Source organism: Balaenoptera borealis (assembly GCF_965194805.1).
Source record: "Balaenoptera borealis genome assembly, chromosome: 13".
Lineage (NCBI taxonomy): Eukaryota > Metazoa > Chordata > Mammalia > Artiodactyla > Balaenopteridae > Balaenoptera > Balaenoptera borealis.
In genome coordinates, this window is record NC_138870.1 from 92,265,076 (window position 1) to 92,275,844 (window position 10,769).

A 10,769-nucleotide genomic window follows, 5' to 3' on the forward strand; every position below is an offset into this window, starting at 1 on the left:
AGCGTCATGAAGCATTGATTTAAATGAGCCAAATGCAGGAACAGGAGAAGACTAGCACTGTACAAAAGCAGCCTGGAGAACAAAGCATGAATCCAGAATCCCCCAAAAGTCATACCCTTGGTAGGTGAAGTGGTAGAAAGCTGGCCCTGTGGAAGAAGAGGGTAAGAAACTTGTCTTGGTTTTGGGTCTGGGTGAAAGACAATGATAAAGAGGTCTCTACTGGGAATTCTTAACTCTAGGCTCACCCTCGGGTAGTTTGGGGGCCAGAATTCATAGCTATCTTTTTGGTCTGATAGCCACTGTGAAACTTGTTGCTTGGCAGAAGCAAATACAGGGACTTCCCGGGTGGTCCAGTGGTAAAGAATCTGCCTTCCAATGCAGGGGACGCAGGTTCCATCCCTGGTCAAGGAACTAAGATCCCACATGCCACAGGGCAACTAAACCCATGCGCCACATCTACCGAGACTGTGTGCCTCAACCAGAGAGCCCGCGAGCCACAAACCACAGACCCCATGTGCTCTGCAGCCCAAGTGCCGCAACTAGAGAGAGAAGACCCACACGCCACAACCAGAGAGAAGCACATGTGCCGCAACAAAGAGCCCGTGTGCTGCAAGAGAAAGATCCCGCATGCTGCAATGAAGATCCCGCATGCCACAACAAAGACCCGATGCAGCCAAAAATAATAAAAATTAAAAATAAAGAAGCAAATACAAATTCTTTCTAGAGGATTGTATTTTAAAACCCGGCCTCAATTCCCACAGATAAATACTCAAGGAACATGAACTCACACACACGCACACACACACACATACACCCACGATCACAAAATCTATCAGGAAACAAACCCTGCTGAAGTAACAATGAATTTGACCCCAAAAGACTGATCATTGGAATTAATATATATAGAACACAAGGTAGATCTGTTTACTATATTTAAAAGAAATAACAAGAATTAGGTGGTGGTTTTAAAATATATTCCCAAATTCTTTCATTCTTTTTGCATAAAAAGGTAGAGTCTAATCCCCCTCCTATTGAATGATTCATTTCAGTGACATTTCTGATGAACAGAATGTGACACATGTGATGCCATATGACTCTTGAATTCAGGTGATAAAAAGGATACAACTGCTCCTGGTTCATTATCCTTCTTTATCTGCCTGGTTCATTCATATTCTCTTTCTCTCTCTCGTTGTTTACTCACTTTGAGAGAGGTCAGCCTTCATGTCATGAGGATACTCAAGATGTACTGTGAAGAGCCCCCAAGGAGGGAAAATAAAGCCCCTGGCCTACAGCAATCACCAACTTGCCAGCTATGTAAGTGTATCTTGAGTCAATTATCTAGTCTCTTCAATAAATGGTGTTGGAAAAATTGGATAACCACATGTAAGAGAATGAAATTAGTCCCCTATCTTAACACCAGTCACAAAAATTCATTCAAAATGGATTAAGGCCTTAAATATAAGAACTGTAAGGCCTTAAATATAAGAACTGAAACTATAAAACACCTAGAAGAAAACAGGGAAAAAAGCCCTATGACACTGATCTTGGCAAAGATATTTAGGATATGACACCAAAAACACAGGAAACAAAAACAAAAATTAATGAGTGGGACTTTCAAGCTAAAAAGCTTCTGCACAGTGAAAGAAACAATCAGCAAAATGAAAATGCAACTTATGACATCGGAGAAAATATTTGCAAGCCGTACACCTGATAAGGGGTTAATGTCCAAAATATATAAAGAACTCTTACAGTTCAATAGCAAAAAACCAAACAGTCTGATTAAAAAATGGGCAGAGGACTGAAAAGACATTTTTCCAAAGATATAAAAGGTACACAAAAAGTACATTATCATCACAAATCATCAGGGAAATGCAAATGAAAACCACAATGAGATACCACCTCCCACCTATTAGAATGGCTATCATCAAAAAGATAAGAGTTAATAAGTATTAGCAAGAATGTAGAGAAATGGGAACTCTTGTGCACTGTTGGTGGGAATGTAAATTGGTGCAGCCACTGTGGAAAACAATATGGAGGTTCCTCAAAAAATTAACAACAGAACTATCATATGATCCAGCAATCCCACTTCTTGGTATATATCCAAAAGAATTGAAAACAGGATCTCAAAGAGATATCTACATTCCCATATTCATTGTAGCACTATTCAAAATAGCCAAGACATGGAAAAAAACCTAAGTGTACAGGTATGGATGAATGGATAAGGAAAATGTCGTCCCCGCCATCACACACACACACAGAGTGTACTATTATTGAGCCATAAAAAGAGGGAAATCTTGCCATTTGGGACAACATAGATGGACCTTGAGGGCATTATGCTAAATGAAATAAGTCAGAAAGAGAAAGATAAATACTGTGTGATCTCACTTATATGTGGAATCTGTAAAAGCCAAACTCATAGAAACAGAGTAGAATGGTGGTCACTGGGAGCTGGAAGGTGGGGAAAATGGGGAGATGTTGCTCAAAGGGTACAAACTTCCAGTTATAAGATGAATAAGTTCTGAGGAACTAATGTACAGCATGGTGATTATAGTTAATAATACCATATTATATACTTGAAAGTTGCTTAGAGCATAGATCTTAAATGTTCTCACTACCAAAAAAAGAAATGGTAATGATGTGACATAATTATTTCCTAACACTATGGTGGTGATCATTTTGCAATATATAAGTGTATCAAATCAACATGGTGTAGACCTTAAACTTCTACAATGTTATCAATCATATCTCAATAAAGCTGAAAAAAAACCCAAAATACAAACCATAACACAATATCATTTTTATGTTAAAAAAGTCAATTATCCAGCCCAAGCTGACATATGACTGCAACTGCATGAGAGCTGCCAAAAGAGAATAACCTAGCTGAGCCATTCCTGAATTTCTGTCCAACAGAAACTGCAAGACCTGATAAAGTGACTTGTTTGAACTTACTAAGTTTTACTGCAATTTGTTATAGATGAATAGACAACTATACAGACTATAAAAAGTACAACAAAGAACAAGAAAACTGTCAAAAAATGATCTGGAATATTTGAAAATGAAGCAAGTAAAAGGTATACAAATGAAAAATGACTGACAGCTGACTTACCAACAGAAACAACATAAGCCCTAAGAGAGTGGAATAACATCCTTGGTGGGCCAAGAGGAAATAACTGTCAACCTAGAATTATAGATCCAGTGAAAACATCCTTCAGAATGGCAAAATAAAGACATTTTTTCAGAGAATCAAAAACAGATTTTACTAGTAGCAGACACTCACTACAGGAAATTTTAAAAGATATATTTCAGGAAGAAGGAAAATGATCCCAGAAGGAAAGTCTGAAATGTGAGAAAGAATAGTGAGAAAAGAAAATAGCCAATTTATAGATAAAATTTTATAAAGCTAGCAGGTGAAAATCAACAATACCATGTAACGAATGAAAATAGGACAAAAACAAAATAAACATGCATACTTTAAATAACAGGCATATAGTTCAGGAGGAGGTGATTATAGATAAAGCATTCTAAAGCTCTCACATTGTTTAGAAGAGGGAAGATACTAATTTCAGACTTTAAGTATTCATGCTAAGATTGCTACTATGTAACTTTCAATCTAGTAGAGGTTAAAAGTGGATTGAGAAATAAAAATTCATAATCATTCCACAGATGGTAGGAAAGGAGAAATAAAGAAATGTGAGACAAATAGGAAGTGCAAAATCAAATGGCAGCAATAACACGAACCATATTGGTAACAGCCATTTAGGTAAATAAACTAAACTTCCTGGGAGAAAGACAGATATTTAAACAAAAATTTTTAAAACTCCAGCTATGTATCACTGAACAGAAAGAAAATTGAAAATAAAAAGATGAAAAAAATATCCAAAAGGCAAATATGAACTATGCCTATTAATAAAAAGACATTATTAGCGGATGTGTTTACGTTATAAAAAAGTTGAAGTCTATTGATAAATTATTAGAGTAGGTTCTGGATAACAAAAGTTAATTGTCTTTCATATACCAGCAATAGGTAAAAAATACACTAAAATATCATTTGCAATGTCAACAAAATATATCAGGTACCCAGAAATACCACTATCAAAAGATGTGTGAGACTTTTATGGGAAACACTGTAAAATGTTATTGGAAGATATTAAAGAAGAACAAACCAAAAGAATAACAAATCATGATTACAGATAGGAAGACTCATCATCATAAAGATAACACTTCTCATCAAAGTGATTTATGGATATAGAGTCAATAAAGTTCCAATCAAAATCCCATTGTGCATGTGTGTATGTGCGTGTATTTATGTACATGCATAGAACTTGACAAACTTATTCTAAAACGTGTATTTGAGAATAGCCAAGACTGTGATAATTCATTGTGCTATATATTCACACATACTATATTTTTGTTATAGTTCAATTTTTTAAAATTTTTAAAAAGGAAGGAGAACAAGTGAGGGTACTAGCACTACCAGCTGTTAAGATTTATTATAAAGGTATAATTATATAATGTGGTACTGACATAGGGATATACGAGCAGACCAATGCAACAGTCATTCATGTGTAGGAACTTGATCTCTGACAGATAAACGAGGGAAAGGTAACCTGAAAAATTATCTTGGAACAAATGGTTACCATACAAAAAATAAACAAGCTTTATCCATACTTCACATATGAATCACTCCCAAATGAATGAAGGAATTAAATGATGAGAGGCAAAACTCTAAAAAAAAATAGAATAAAATATGCAGAATATTTTTATAACCCCAGAGTATGGGTTATTTTTTTAAACCAAATACAAAAACATGCAAGCCATAAAGGAAAAGCCTGATAAATTCAACTACACTACAATTAAGAATTTCAGTGTATCAACTGAATTGGCACCATAAAAAAAGTGGAAAGACGTAATAAACCGAGAGATAATATTTGCAGCACATAAAATTGGCAAAGGCTTGGTGTCTAGAACATATAAAGAGTGGCCACAAATCAATAAGGGAAAGATGAGCAACTCAATTGAAAATGCACAAAAGACATGGACAAACATTTCTAAAATAGAAAATTCAACCAGCCAATAAACATACTAAAAATGTGCAGCCTCATCAGTAATAAAAAATGTAAATTAATATGCCATTGACATATCATTCTTCAACCACTAGGTTGGAAAAGATATTTAAAAGGAAAACTAATGAGTAAATACTGTTGAAGATGGAGAGCCATGGGAACTGTTAATCCCTAGGATGGGAATGTAAACTGTAACTACCACTTTGCAAAATCATTGATGTTCACTAATAAAGTTGAGCATATATACTTTATAACCCACTCCTATGTAACCCCTCAGGAAAACCCCAGGAGACATGTGCCCTAGCAGATATTAAAATAACATTCATAGAAGTATTATTGAGAATAGCCCAAGTGACCTGTGACAAAAGAATTGATAAACTGTGACTTACTCATACATGGTAGTGAAAATGAATGAACTCGATTTACATGCCACAACAATGATACATCCCACTAAGAGAACATGAGCAAAAAAGAGGAAGTCATAGACGTGTCTATGCAGAATGCTTCCATTTACATAAAGTTAAAAGAGGCAAAACAAATAATATATTGTTTGGGAACATGGGAATTCGACTACAAAGAAGAGCATGGAATTGATAAATCCAAAATCCAGAATAAAGTTTAACTCTGGGCAAAGTGTACACAGGGCTTCAAAGCGTTTGATGAAGGTTGCTTTCTTTAGCTTGATGGTGGATATATGGATGTTGTATTTATTATTCTTTAAACAAAATATAAATATTATACATATTCCTTTCCATGTAGAATATGTATCATATATTTTAAATATATAAGCAAAAGCAAAAATGTAACAATTGCTACAAAACAAATAAAACCAGTAGGGGGGAGAACATGGGGAGAATAAGTTAACTGGGGATTCTGATAAATACCTTCAGTTGCATGCCTGTACGTGCAAGTTCTATAATGTTCTATTAAGTGTCTTCCTGTTTCAACTGTGAACCCAGTGAGGGCAGGGACTGTGTTCCACTCACATCCATTTCCTCAGCCCTGGCCTGGTGCAGGGCACAGCGCTGATGGGCCACCAACGTTTGTTAAGAGGACGACCAGTGGTGACCACACCCTCTTCGTGTTGCTCAAGCCAGAAGGGTGAAAGTCAACCCTGATTCCCCCCTCTCCCTCATCAACCACATCCTAGCATGCAAAACAGCACATCCCCAATGCATCTGAGGTCTAGCCACCTCTCGGCAAATGCTGCTTTGCTAACTGCTTCCATGCTTGGCTCTTCCAATCTATTCTCCAACAGTGCAAACAAGTTAGGCTTTTGGAATGCAAATCAGATCTCACTACAGATCTCAGTCCCCCCACTACAAAACTCTGTTTAAACATAAAAAGCAAACTCATTATCATGGCCTCCAGGTCCCTTTAGGAACAAGCCCCTGTCCGTCTCCTATCCCTCTCAACACTGTCACTCACTACTCCAGCCACAGGGGACTTCCTGTTCCCCCAAGGCCACCAGTTCTTACCCACCTCAGGCTCCACACAAGCTGGAATGCTCTCCTCCACCTTCTCCCCTACTCTTCTCAGGGTTGGCTCCTCTGCCCTCTTGCAGCTTAAATGCCTCCTCTGCAGAGAAGCCTTCCTTCATGTCTCTCTTTCCAAAGTAGCTCCCTGATCCTTATTCTCTAATTCTCAATCTCTTATGTTTCCTTCATAGCTCCCATCATGTTTATGCTTTTCTCCTGCCTCTCTTTCATACTTGGACATGAACTTTTTAGCAGTTGAGCTGTTGTTATATATCTAGAGCCCAGTAGTGCCTGGAATATAGTAAGTCCTCAATAAATATTTGTTGAAGGAAAAAAAGAAAAAATGGTAGCCTGGATTAAAATTGAAGGTATTCCCTAGATGAGCCATTAACTGTGATCCTAGATGTTTTTCCTTCTTTCCTGATCCCTCACTTAAACACCTATTTTCTCAAGGAAAGAACACTTCCTTGTAACAAAAGGGCAGCAGGACAACCAGCCCTTGCCTCACCCTCCCCTGATTATCTTCTGTTCTCCCCACTCTGCCACACACATACCTTAAGAGGTCACTCTCTCACCCCGACCCTATTTTTCATCACTTCTGAAGGAATGACATTATTGTTTTAATAATGTTGTTTCAATTCTCCAAGGGAAAGTGAAGGAGACACCCTCCCTTCCCTTGACCCCGTGGCTATCTCTGAATCTGTACAAATCGTAATACTCAGCTCAGTGTGCTCAGTACTGAGATGATCCTCAGAAGGAAAGAACAATTCAAAGGAAATGGTGTTGGCACACAGGGGACCCGGTGATTAACAGAAAGAGTCCTCTAATCTCATCAACCATTTTCCTAATTAACTAGTCCCTTTCCCCCTTAACTGATGCATATTCCATTTTTTTCATTACAGCTCATTCATAAAGAGGCAGAATCCAAAGAGAAGGCCTTCTGAGTTTTGTTCAAAGGAGTCAAGTTTAAAAGCAAATAAGGTGAAGGATTAACAGAAGGTTCGAGTTTCATTAAGTGGATGTGTTGATGTTCCCAGAAGGTACAGTACAGAGGGCCAAGCCTTTCCGTCCCTGGGAACACAGCGCCGCCCATAATGAATTCTGTGTACCATCGCTTTCAACCCTGCGATATTTCATTCATTGATTTTGTTGTCAAATGTAAAGGCGCTGGTTCCAAGTGGCATTTAGTGAGACAGGCGGGGAGTGACCCAGACTTCATTACTTGGTGCTCGCTTTCCAGATAATTTCAATTTTACATGGGCAGAAAGCAACAGAAGAGCAGGGTCCTCTGATTCCAACATCTGGAATGGCTTTGGTTCAGTCCCAAGCCACCCAAAGCCTCCCTCTTCAGTTCCACCCATCTGTGGAGAAGCCTATCCAGTGTTACGAAGTTCCTGGCTCCAGCTTCTCTCCTGTCATGGTGAGGCTCTGCAGCCCATCTTTTTTTTTTTTTTTTTTTTTTTAATTTTTAAAATTTTGGCTGTGTTTGGTCTTCGTTGCAGTGCATGTGCTTCTCATTTTGGTGGCTTCTTTTGCCGCAGAGCATGGGCTCTAGGCGCACAGGCTTCAGTAGTTGTGGCTCGTGGGCTCTAGAGCACAGGCTCAGTAGTTGCGGCGCATGGGCTTAGTTGCTTTGCGGCATGTGGGATCTTCCTGGACCAGCGCTTGAGCCCGTGTCCCCTGCACTGGCAGGCGGATTCTTAACCAATATGCCACCAGGGAAGCCCCACCTGCAGCCCATCTTGCTAGCTGTAGCAGAAGGTGAGGAATCTGACAGTAACACCTGGGAAGCATCCTGTCCAAAGGAATTAAACAGTCTGTTCCCTAAAACGTGGCGATGCTGATGAGTGCACTAAACACAAGGACCCCGGTCTCTGCTCTGATGCTGCCGCCCTTTCATCAGGAAGGCTCTCGTTGCTGAGGACTCTCCACATCAATGTCCTGAGAGCTACTCACTCCTATCAATTCTCTTCTCAGTCCCATGTCACCAACTCCATACCAGAGTCTACCTAGGCTGTCACTCAAATTCAACATGTCAAAAACCCAAAGTCCTAAATTTTCTAACATGGTCAACGTTTTTAGGCAACACATCTGGGGCCCTGAACTCAATTAATTATCAAATTTTGATCAAGAATCCCTTTGGAAAAAAAGAAAGACAAAAAGCCATAGCATTTATTGATTATTTCCTAGGAACAGGAACTTCACATGTATTCTCTGCTTTATTTTTCCCCAGTGGCTCTCTGAAGTACGTATCTCAATCCCCATTTTCTTACAGATGAGGAAACTGAGGTTGAGAGCTGAGGCTACTTGTGTAGGGGCTGACGGCTAGACAGTGGCAGAACCAGGATTTAAACACAGGTTTGTGAGACCACAAAGCCTGGTTCTTTCCATTACCCAAAGCTACCTCCTGAAGGGTCTCATGGAATCTCACCTCTTCCCATCTGGACTCCTCATGAGCCCAGACCTGCATCCGGACCTACCTCTGACTGTACCCTTTCTCCAACTCACAACACTACCAGATTGCTCTTCCTATAATACCACGTTCACTGTTCATCCTTCCCCAGGAGGTGTGAGTTTCATTAATTAGAGACCACAGTATTTAAATGGGCTCGAAAAGGCAGATAGGTTCTCTCTGGCTGACATCTGCAAGACTAAATGCCTTGGCTTGGCTTCGACCTGCGCATACAACCTTCAAGGGCACATTCATTAGGTACCTGCCCTGCCTGAGGCACCTGTATTCCAAATCCTGGAAATATAAACATGAACAATCTTTGACCTTAAAGACCTCAGAATCTGTTCCTTTTGTTCCACGTTGCCCTCTCTATCAAAACACACATGAGTGCCTACTGGCCCCATAAATCTGGCCTCATTATTAAGCCTCCCAGCTCCCTCGCGTGCACCCCTCTCCCTCACCTCCCAGGAAGAGCCCCTCACTCCCGTCCAAAAATCCTCCCCACATTTCTAGTCTAGTTTGAGTTTCACTTCTTCCATAAGTGGGGGAGCAGGCCCTGCCATCCCTCTTAGGGTGTAGCCTACACACCTCATGCTTAATGTAGATTCGTTCCACAAGTACCCATTGTGCAAAAAGTAGTGTAGTGTTGTGGAAACCGTATCAGTGGATACGAGCCAATTATTTTCTGGTTGCGGGACCTTAGCCAAATCACCCACTCTCACTGAGCCTCAGGTTACATGTCTGTAAAATAGGGATAGGAAGCAGGTTGTTGTGAGGACTGCACAGTCGGCCCACATCTGTGGGCTCTGCATCTGTGGATTCAACCAACCCCGGGTAGAAAATATTCGAAAAAAGTTTCAGAAAGTTCTGAAAAGCAAAATGTGAATTTGCCATGCACAGGGAACTATTTACATAACATTTACATTGTATTCACAACTATTTACATGGCATTTACATTGTTTTAGGTATTGTAAGTAATCTAGAGATGGTTTAAAGTATATGGAGGATGGGCACAGGTTATATGCAAATACTACACCATTTTATAGAAGGGACTTGAGCATCTGTGGATTTTGGTATCTGCTGGGAGTCCTGGAACCAATCCCCCGCACATACTAAGGGATGACTGTATATGATAATCTTTCTAAAAGTGACTTATAAATATGGTGAGGTTCAACATTTGAGTCCTTCTAGCAGTGAGACATGGATATGGGGAAGTCCAAAACCAACCTCATGAAGTATGAAAACAACAATTATTATATTTTATTATTTTATATTATTATTGTTGTTATTACTGTTGCTCCTAGAGCAGTACAAAACATCTGCTCACATTCTCAATGTGCTTCTTCCATAATTTCTTTCAGGTCTCTTTTCTCTCTCATCTCTAATTTCTTATGTCTTATACATCTCATTTCCCACCACTGAACCTCACCTCACTCCAAAAAATGCCAACATGTAACACATTGAATAACTGGTTGAGAGCAAACACAAGACTACCAAGGACACTCTTCGACCCTGGCAGGTGTGGGTCTTAGATCCTTCATTCCCTTCCATTGCCAGGCCAAGGGACAAAAAGAAGCTGGAAACAGTGGGCTGATTTTATGACCCATAAATGAGAAGTGGAGGCTCAGCTGAGAGCTGGGAAAGGCATGGAAAGCACACCCCCAAACTATGAGCTGCAGTTGAAGGTGAGCAGACATCCCTGAGTTAGTGCTGGGGGTCATTTTACAGCCGATCCTTTGGTTTGTATGTATGTATGTATGTATGTATGTATGTATG

At 39.7% G+C, this 10,769-nt stretch overlaps 1 protein-coding gene across 5 annotated transcripts in view; it reads right to left on the reverse strand.

Annotated features, from left to right (window-relative positions):
• LARGE1 (LARGE xylosyl- and glucuronyltransferase 1) overlaps window positions 1-10,769 on the reverse strand; it is a 596,040-nt gene that overhangs the window by 142,938 nt on the left and 442,333 nt on the right. The window lies entirely within an intron of this gene.